This window comes from Hylobates moloch, unplaced genomic scaffold (assembly GCF_009828535.3).
Source record: "Hylobates moloch isolate HMO894 unplaced genomic scaffold, HMol_V3 SCAFFOLD_15, whole genome shotgun sequence".
Taxonomy (NCBI): domain Eukaryota; kingdom Metazoa; phylum Chordata; class Mammalia; order Primates; family Hylobatidae; genus Hylobates; species Hylobates moloch.
Window position 1 is genome coordinate 40,007,722 of NW_026652290.1, and position 8,381 is coordinate 40,016,102.

Here is an 8,381-nt window from a genome sequence, read left to right on the forward strand (position 1 = left end):
TTGTATTTACTATTTTCCAATAATTAAATCTCTTATTTATTTTTCTTACTCTATTCAAGTGCATCAAGTATGATATTGAGTAAAATGGTGACAGCAACGCTTTTGTCATTTTCTGATCTCAAAGAGAAAGCTTTCATGTTTTACTCTGAAGCAGGACGTGTGCTGTAAGTTTTCTGTAGATCCTTTTCAAGTTAAGAAAGTTTTTTTTTCTATTTCTAGTTTGTGGGGAACCTTTTGTAAAATTATAAACAGATATTAAATTTTATTTAGAAATTTCTGCATCTATTCAAATAATCATAATTTTTCTCTTTATTCTGTTAACACAATAAGTTACACTGATTCATTTTCAAATGTTAAATCAACTTTGCACTCCTGGAATACACCTAATGTGTCATAGTGGATTATATTATTTATAATTTTTAAGATTAGATTTGATATTATTTTATTTAGAGGTTTTATATTTATGTTCATGAGTAAAATGACCTGTAATATTTCCTTTCTCATAGTGACCTTAGCAAATTTTGACATTAAGTTTACACTGGCATTTTAAAACTAGTTCTGGAATGTTTCCTCCTTTTCTCCCTATTGTCTGCAAGAATTTGTGAAAGATTGATAATACTTATTCTTTAATCGCTTGGTAAACCCACTGGTAAGCCATCTGGATCTGGAATTTTACTTGTGGGAAGGTTTATAATTACTCTTCAATTTTTTTTAAGTGAAAAAATTATTAAGGTTTTATATTTCTGCTTTAGTCAGCCTGGGAATTGACACTTCCTCACAACTTTACCAATTTCATAATAAATGCATTGAAACAAATGTGTTTATGACAGTGTTGATATTTTTAATGACTATACATTTTTACTGAGGTCTCCTTTTCCATTCCTGTTATTGCTCTGTGCCTTAAGCTGTTTTTCTAGAGCTGTTTCAACAGGTGTCATTAAAAGGTATACAAGTCCTTTCTCAATGACTTATTATCAGTTATTACTATTTTAATTATTAATTATCTTTTTGTTTTCTATTTTTTAAAAGATATTTTCAGCTCTTTATTCTTTTCTTTCCTCCAATTAATTTGGGTTTAACTTGTTTGTTTTTTTTAATGTTTGCCTTGAATGCTTAGTTCATGAATTTTGAAACCTTCTTCTCAAATGTAGGTGCCTAATGCTATAAATGTCTAAGTGTGACTTTAGTTGTATTTCACAAGTTTTGATATAAATAGTAATTTCATTTTTTAAGTTTAAAATTATTTTTCCTTGCTATATGGGTTATCCAGAACTTTTATCTTCCTAAACATCCAAACATATGGGACTTTGTATTATCATTTTGTTATTGTTTTCTAGCTTAATTGCATCATGGAGATACATATATATATTTATATATATATATGTATATATATGTGTATATGTGTATATATATACACATATATGCTGCATGATTTCAATCCCCTGAAACCTCTAAGCCTTGCTATGAAAGAATGCATTATTATTTAAAACTTACTACCTTGCCTTTGATGCTCCACTCTGCAGTGGAAGTATACTTCCTGCACTGTTGATGTCGGCCTTAAGCCATGTAACCTGCTTTGTTCAGCCAAATATGCATGGAAGTGACATGAGATATTTCTGAGATCTCTTTTCCCTCAGCCAAAAGACTGTCACTGTCCCTGATAGAGGTAACTATGCCAGCTTGAGTCATGAAATGAAGAAGACATGACAGAGGGTCAAAGGCAATCTCAATGACATTTGGGGTCTGAAATAGTTTGGATGTGTGTCCCCTCCAAATCTCATGTTAAAATGTGATTCCCAGTGTTGGAGGTGGGGCTTTCATGTTAGCCATCTTCTTTTATCATCTAGTTCTCTGGTTCCCCTTAAACCTCTTTTATCAGCAATTGCTATATCCTGAGGAGGTGCAGGCAGCCCATGCAGTGATTCACATGGCAAGGAACTGAGGCCTGCCAGTGCAAGTGATTTGGAAATGGATCTTCTGAGCCAGGCAAAAAGTGAGCTACGAAATGCATTCTTTAGCCCCAGCTGAGCCTTCAGATGATTGTAACCCCAGAAAATAGCTTGATTAGCAGACTCATGGGATTCTGAGCTGGAATCATTCTGCTTAGCCACTTCCACACTCTTGACCCACAGAAACTGTAAAATAATAAATGTTTGTTGTTTTAAGACACTAAGTTTAGGGTAAGTTATTATGGAGTAATAGCTAAATAACACATACTTTAGTATCTGGAAATGGGGTGATACCATAACAAATGCCTTAAAATTTGGGAGTAGTTTGGAACCAGATAGATAACAGCTGGAAAGATTTTTAGGAATATATTAGAGAAGTAACAATTTTTATAAACAAATTGTTAACACTACTGTGGATATTGAGCACACAGACAGTGAGGATTTACAAGTAAATGGAACACATGCTATTGAAAACTGAAGGAATTGAAATCATTGTTAAATTGTGATAAATAGGTCTGCAACATCACTGGCAGTAACATGGAAAGTAGAGCATGTGTCAAATGAACTAAGGAGGTTTCTTAGCAAATTGTCGAGATACCATGTGGTTTCTTTTTGCTGCTTATGGTAAAATGCAAAGGGAGAGAGTTAAATTGTGGGAAGAACTGTTAGTCACAAAGGAACCAGGACTTTCTGGATTTGAAAATTCTCAACCCCTCAGGAAGAGAAGTGATGCTTAGATTAAGAAATGGCTTCATAGTGAAGGTCAAATCAAGGGCACATTCAACAAAACAATCTAGAGGTGAAACCCAGGGTGGAATTAGAAAATCTTTGCAGACTTCAGAAAGTCCAAATTTGATATCCGAGAGTACTACTCAGTCACACAAAGGTCCTTCAGATACATGTAGGGTGGGCCTTATACATCCTCTTAAGTGAACAACAGGGCCTCTAAAAAGCCTAAGGGCTTATCTAAAAGGGACTTGGAGTTATGGCTATTATCTAATGGAGTGAACCACAAGGACATTCTAAGGAAGCCCACAAAGTTTTTGAGATAATTATATTAGGAGAAAAAAATGACCAGTTTAGATTGAAGCAGAGAGAGTACAAATTGAAAAAAAGCATTGCAGACCCCAAAAATTCTACTGGCACGAAGAAGGCTGACAAAACCACTCAGCTGCAAACAAGTGCTACATTTCATGAAAAAGAAAGATGACTTACAGGATGAAATCAAGAGCCATGGAGAATTTTATCCAGGCCTTAAGAACTAATCAAGGAGATTCCAATATTTTTTACAACTAGATTTCAAAATTGCTATGGACCAGTGAGTTCTTTATGGTCTCAATTTTTTGCTTTTTAACAAGAACATAGCAATTTTTCAATCTTTGTCTTATGTTGGATATGTGCAGGGACAGATAACTTCTTTCCCTAGTTTCACAAATTTACATATAAGGAGAAATTACATGTAAGGAATTATACTTAAAGAAATACACCTGAGGCACCTCATCCATAGCTGGACCTGATTCAAATAATAACATTCTGAAGTTTGAGCTGAGATTATAATGGGATGAGACTTTTATGGCCATTTAGAGGGTATACATACATTTTGCATGTGAGACGGACAGGACCGATTAAGGGCCAAAGGGAACATTGTGTTAGGCAACTTGTAAGATGTCCCATCCAATTCAGCTCCTGGTAATCACATCCCTGTGTGATTCTTTTTCCCTGAGTGTGGGCCAGATTAAGTGATTTGTTTTTATTGCATAGAATGCCACAGAGTTCATGGGACATCACTTTTGAAAACACGTCTCCAAGAAGACAATTTGGACTGTTTTGGGCATCCTCTTTCACTCTCTCTGTCACTTGCTTTGAAGAAACCTACTGCCATGTTGTGAGGTGCCCTATGGAGAGGCCCACATGACAAGTAACTTTTGTCTCTGGTAAAAGTCAGAGAGAACCTGAGGCCTCTAAACAGCCCCACAAGTGATCTTGGAAGTGAATCTTCCCTCATGAAAGCTTTAAGATACCTGCAGTTCTGGCCAATACCTTGACTGCAGCTCTGTGAAAGAACTTGAGCTAGACACGCCTAGCTAAGATATATTTCCTGACTGTTGACCTATGAGAAAAAAAGAGACAACAACTATTTATATTGTTAGGCAGAATATTTGGGGGTAATTAGTTACAAAACAGTAGATAACCAATACACCTAATCTAACCCAAGCCAACTGATAATGTTGCTTAATGGCCTAAATATAGAAATTTATGTAAATGGTATATGCATGCTTAAACTAACAATAAAACTACATATTCTGCAGTCATTGGATAACATTTGAATCTGTAAAAAACTGTCAGCCACTGTCCCTTTAACTTTTGTTTCTGTCCTATCTTTTCCTCCCTTTCTTGTGGGATTCCAATTAAACATGTATTAAAACTTCATCATATAAATTATATATCTTTTATCCCCCTTTCTAACTTCTTGTCTTTCTGTGCTTCAATCTGCATGATTTTTTGTGAGTTATCATCTAATTTATTCCTTCCCTTTTTAGCTATGTCTACTCTATTCTTAAAACCATCCACTGATTTTTAAATTTCATTTATTATATTCTTAAGCTTTAGAATATACATCTGTCACTGACAACTCCAATACCCAGAATTCTTGGATGGGTTCATTTTATTTTTATTTTTTCTGTTGCTTTATGTTCAGCCTGTCTTATACCACCAAGTCTCAATCACATAAGCTTACCATATTTTTACTGTTTACAGTAAAATAAAGTAAAATGCTAAACTTATATTTTTAGTGTTTACAATAAAATAATGTTTATCTGATTGAGACTTGCTGGTAAGTCAGGCAGTCTAGCTAGGCGTGGTGGCTAATTCCTGTAATCCCAGCACCTTGGGAAGCTGAGATGGGAGAATCACTTGAGTCCAAGAGTCTGAGACCAGCCTGGGCAACAGAGTGATACTCTGTCTCTAAAAAAAAAATGAAAAAAAGCCAGGTATGGTGGTGCGTGCCTGTAGTTTTAAATAATCAGGAGGCTGAGGTGGAAAGATCATGTGAACCTGGGAAGCTGAGGTTGCAGTGAGCCATGATTGTGCCACTGCACTCCAGCTTGAGCCACTGAGAAAGACTCTGCCTCAAAAAAAAAAAAAAAAAATAGTAAGCACATGCCTTCATAGAATGTGCTTTTACAGGTACCTGGATACTCTTATACTCTGGGATTCAGTCCAATTTCAGTGACTGAGGTACAATCCTCACAAAGGCATCTCTCTTCATTTGTAGCTTTTAAGGGTCCCAGTCCAAAGCTAAAGTGGCTCACCAGAGCACTTCTTCTTTCAACAGATCTTGAATACCAGTCCACATTGTCACAGCCCCTAGAGCTTGTCAAAAGCAGTGCTTGTTCTCTCCCTATTTCAGACTCTCCTTTATGAATCATCATTTGTCCTTTTCAGAAAAATGGCCAAAAGCCAATGCCAACTTTTGGACCTGTCTTCTCTTTAATCCCAAATCATAGTAAACATAATTATCTTATTACTAAAACATTAATAGGAGGCTCATTCAGATCACACAGAGGCAAGGGGACAGGAACTAACATTTGTGGGCAATGAGGAGATGACATGTGTTTACTATATGATATCTCTTTTACTCATCACTTTTTAAATGTGATCTGTAAGGTAATTCTCTTCTCCTTATTTTTACTGAAGACAAACCTGAGATTCATAGGGATTAACATATCTTCCCCAGGAAGTCAGTGAAGTGCAGAAACAGAATTTGTATCCCAAGTGTGCTTGACATCCAAGACACAGTCTCTACTATATCCTCTATGCTGACCTCTCTTTAGGCTTCCATTAGAGTTAGAAAGGATAGAGATTTTCAACATTTTATTTGCAAATAACACAAGAAGCAATAACCCACTCTACTGGAACATATACTACTTACATGTTGTAGAGTTTTCAACTTTAAAAATCATATATTTAATAGCTCTACATTACGCATGCTTCTGAATTTGCTAAGCCTCTGACAAATTGATATTTCTGCTTCTTATGAGATATAATATTTGTAATAAAAGAAGAGACAAAGTTATAACTGGAGAACGTGATAAAAAATAATCCATACTTGCTGATATGGTTTTGCTGTGTTTCCCCCAAATCTCATCTTGAATTCCCACAAGTTGTGGGAGGGACCACGTGGGAAGTAATTGTATCACTGGGGCAAGTCTTTAACATGCTGTTCTCATGATGGTGAATAAGTGTCACGATACCTGATGGTTCTATAAGGAGGAATTGCCCTGCACAAGCTCTCTCTCTTTGCCTGCTGCCATGTAAGACATGACTTGCTTCTCCTTGCCTTCCAACACAATTGTGAGACTTCCCCAACCATATGGAACTGTAAGTCCATTAAACCTCTTTCTTTTGTAAATTGCCCAGTTTCAGGTATGTCTTTATTAGCAATGTGAAAACAGACTAATACAGTAAATTGGTAATGAGAATGGGGTGCTACTGTGAAGATACCCAAAAATGTTGAAGCAACTTTGGAACTGGGTAACAGGCAGAGGTTGGAACAGTTTGGAGGGCTCAGAAAAAGACAGGAAAATGCAGGAAAGTTTGGAACTTCTTAGAGACTTGTTGAATGGCTTTGCCCAAAATGCTGATAGTGATATGGACAATAAAGTCTGAGGTGGTCTCAGATGGCAATGAGGAATTTGTTGGGAACTGGAGCAAAGGTGACTCTTGTTATGGATGGAAATGAGGAACTTGTTGGGAACTGGAGCAAAGAGACTGGTGGCATTTTGCCCCTGTCCTAGAGATTTGTGGAACTTTGAACTTGAGACAGATGATTTAGGGTATCTGGCAGAAGAAATTTCTAAGCAACAAAACATTCAAGAGGTGATTTGGGTGCTGTTAAAGGCATTCAGTTTTAGAAATTTGTAAGCAACAAAACATTCAAGAGGTGACTTGGGTATTCAGTTTTATAAGAAAAACAGAGCACAAAACTTCAGAAAATGTGCAGCCTGACAGTATTATAGAAAAGAAAATCCCATTTTTTTGAGGAGAAATTCAAGCTGGCTGCAGAAATTTGTGTAAGCAATGAGGAGCTGAATATGAATCGCCAAGACAATGGAGAAAATGTCTCCAGGGCACATCAGAGACCTTTGTGGCAGCCCCTTCCATCACAGACTGGGAGGCCTAAGAGGAAAAAGTGTTTTCATGGGCCAAGCCCAGGGTCCCCATGCTGTGTGCAGCCTAGGGACTTGGTGCCCTGCATCCCAGTGGCTCCAGCTGAAGCTGAAAGGGGCCAACATAGAGCTCAGGCCATGGCATCAGAGGATTCAAGCCTCAGGCCTTGGCAGCTTCCATGTGGTGTTGAGCCTGCCAGTGCACAGGGGTCAAATATTGGGGTTTGGGAACCTCTGCCTAGATTTCAGAGGATGTATAGAAACACCTGGATGTCCAGGCAGAAGTTTGCTGCAGGGGTGGGGCTCTTGTGGAGAAACTCTGCTAGGGCAGTTCAGAAGGGAAATGTGGGGTTGGATCCCCTACACAGAGTCCCCACTGGGGAACCATGTAGTGGAGCTATGAGAAGCACATTAGACCCCAGGACGGTAGATCCACTGACAGCTTGCACCATGTGCCTGGAAAAGCTGCAGACATTCAATTCAATGACAGTCCATGAAAGCAGCTGGGAGGCGGGCTGTACCCTACAAAGCCACAGGAGCAGAACTGTCCAAGACCATGGGACACCGCCTCTTACATCAGCATGACCTGGATGTGAGACATGGAGTCAAAGGAGATCATTTTGGAATTTTAAGATTTGACTGCCTTGCTGGACTTTGGACTTGCATGGGGCCTGTAGCCCCTCTGTTTTGGCCAATTTTTCCCATTTGGAACAGCTGTATTTACCCAATGCCTGTACCTCCATTTTATCAAGAAAGTAACTAACTTGCTTTTGATTTTACAGGCTCATAGACAGAAGTAACTTGCCTTGTCTCTGATGAGACTTTGGATTGTGGACTTTTGAGTTAATGCTGAAATGAGTTGTTAAGACTTTGGGGGACTGTTGGGAAGACATGATTGGTTTTGAAATGTAAGGACATGAGATTTGGGAGGGGCCAGGGGTGGAATGATATGGTCAGGCTGTGTCCTCACCCAAATCTCATCTTCCCATGTGTTGTGGATAGGACCTGATGGGAAGTAATTGAATTGTGTAGGCAGGTCTTTCCCATGCTGTTCTTGTGATAGTGAATAAGTGTCATGAGATCTGATTTTTTGTTTGTTTGTTTGTTTGTTTGTTTGAGGCAGAGTCTCACTCTTGTCACCCAGGCTGGGGTGCAATGGCACAATCTTGGCTCACTGCAACTCGCGCCTCTTGGGTTCAAGCAATTCTCCTGCCTCAGCTTCCCAAGTAGTTGGGATTACAGGCACTCGCCGCCATGCCAAGCT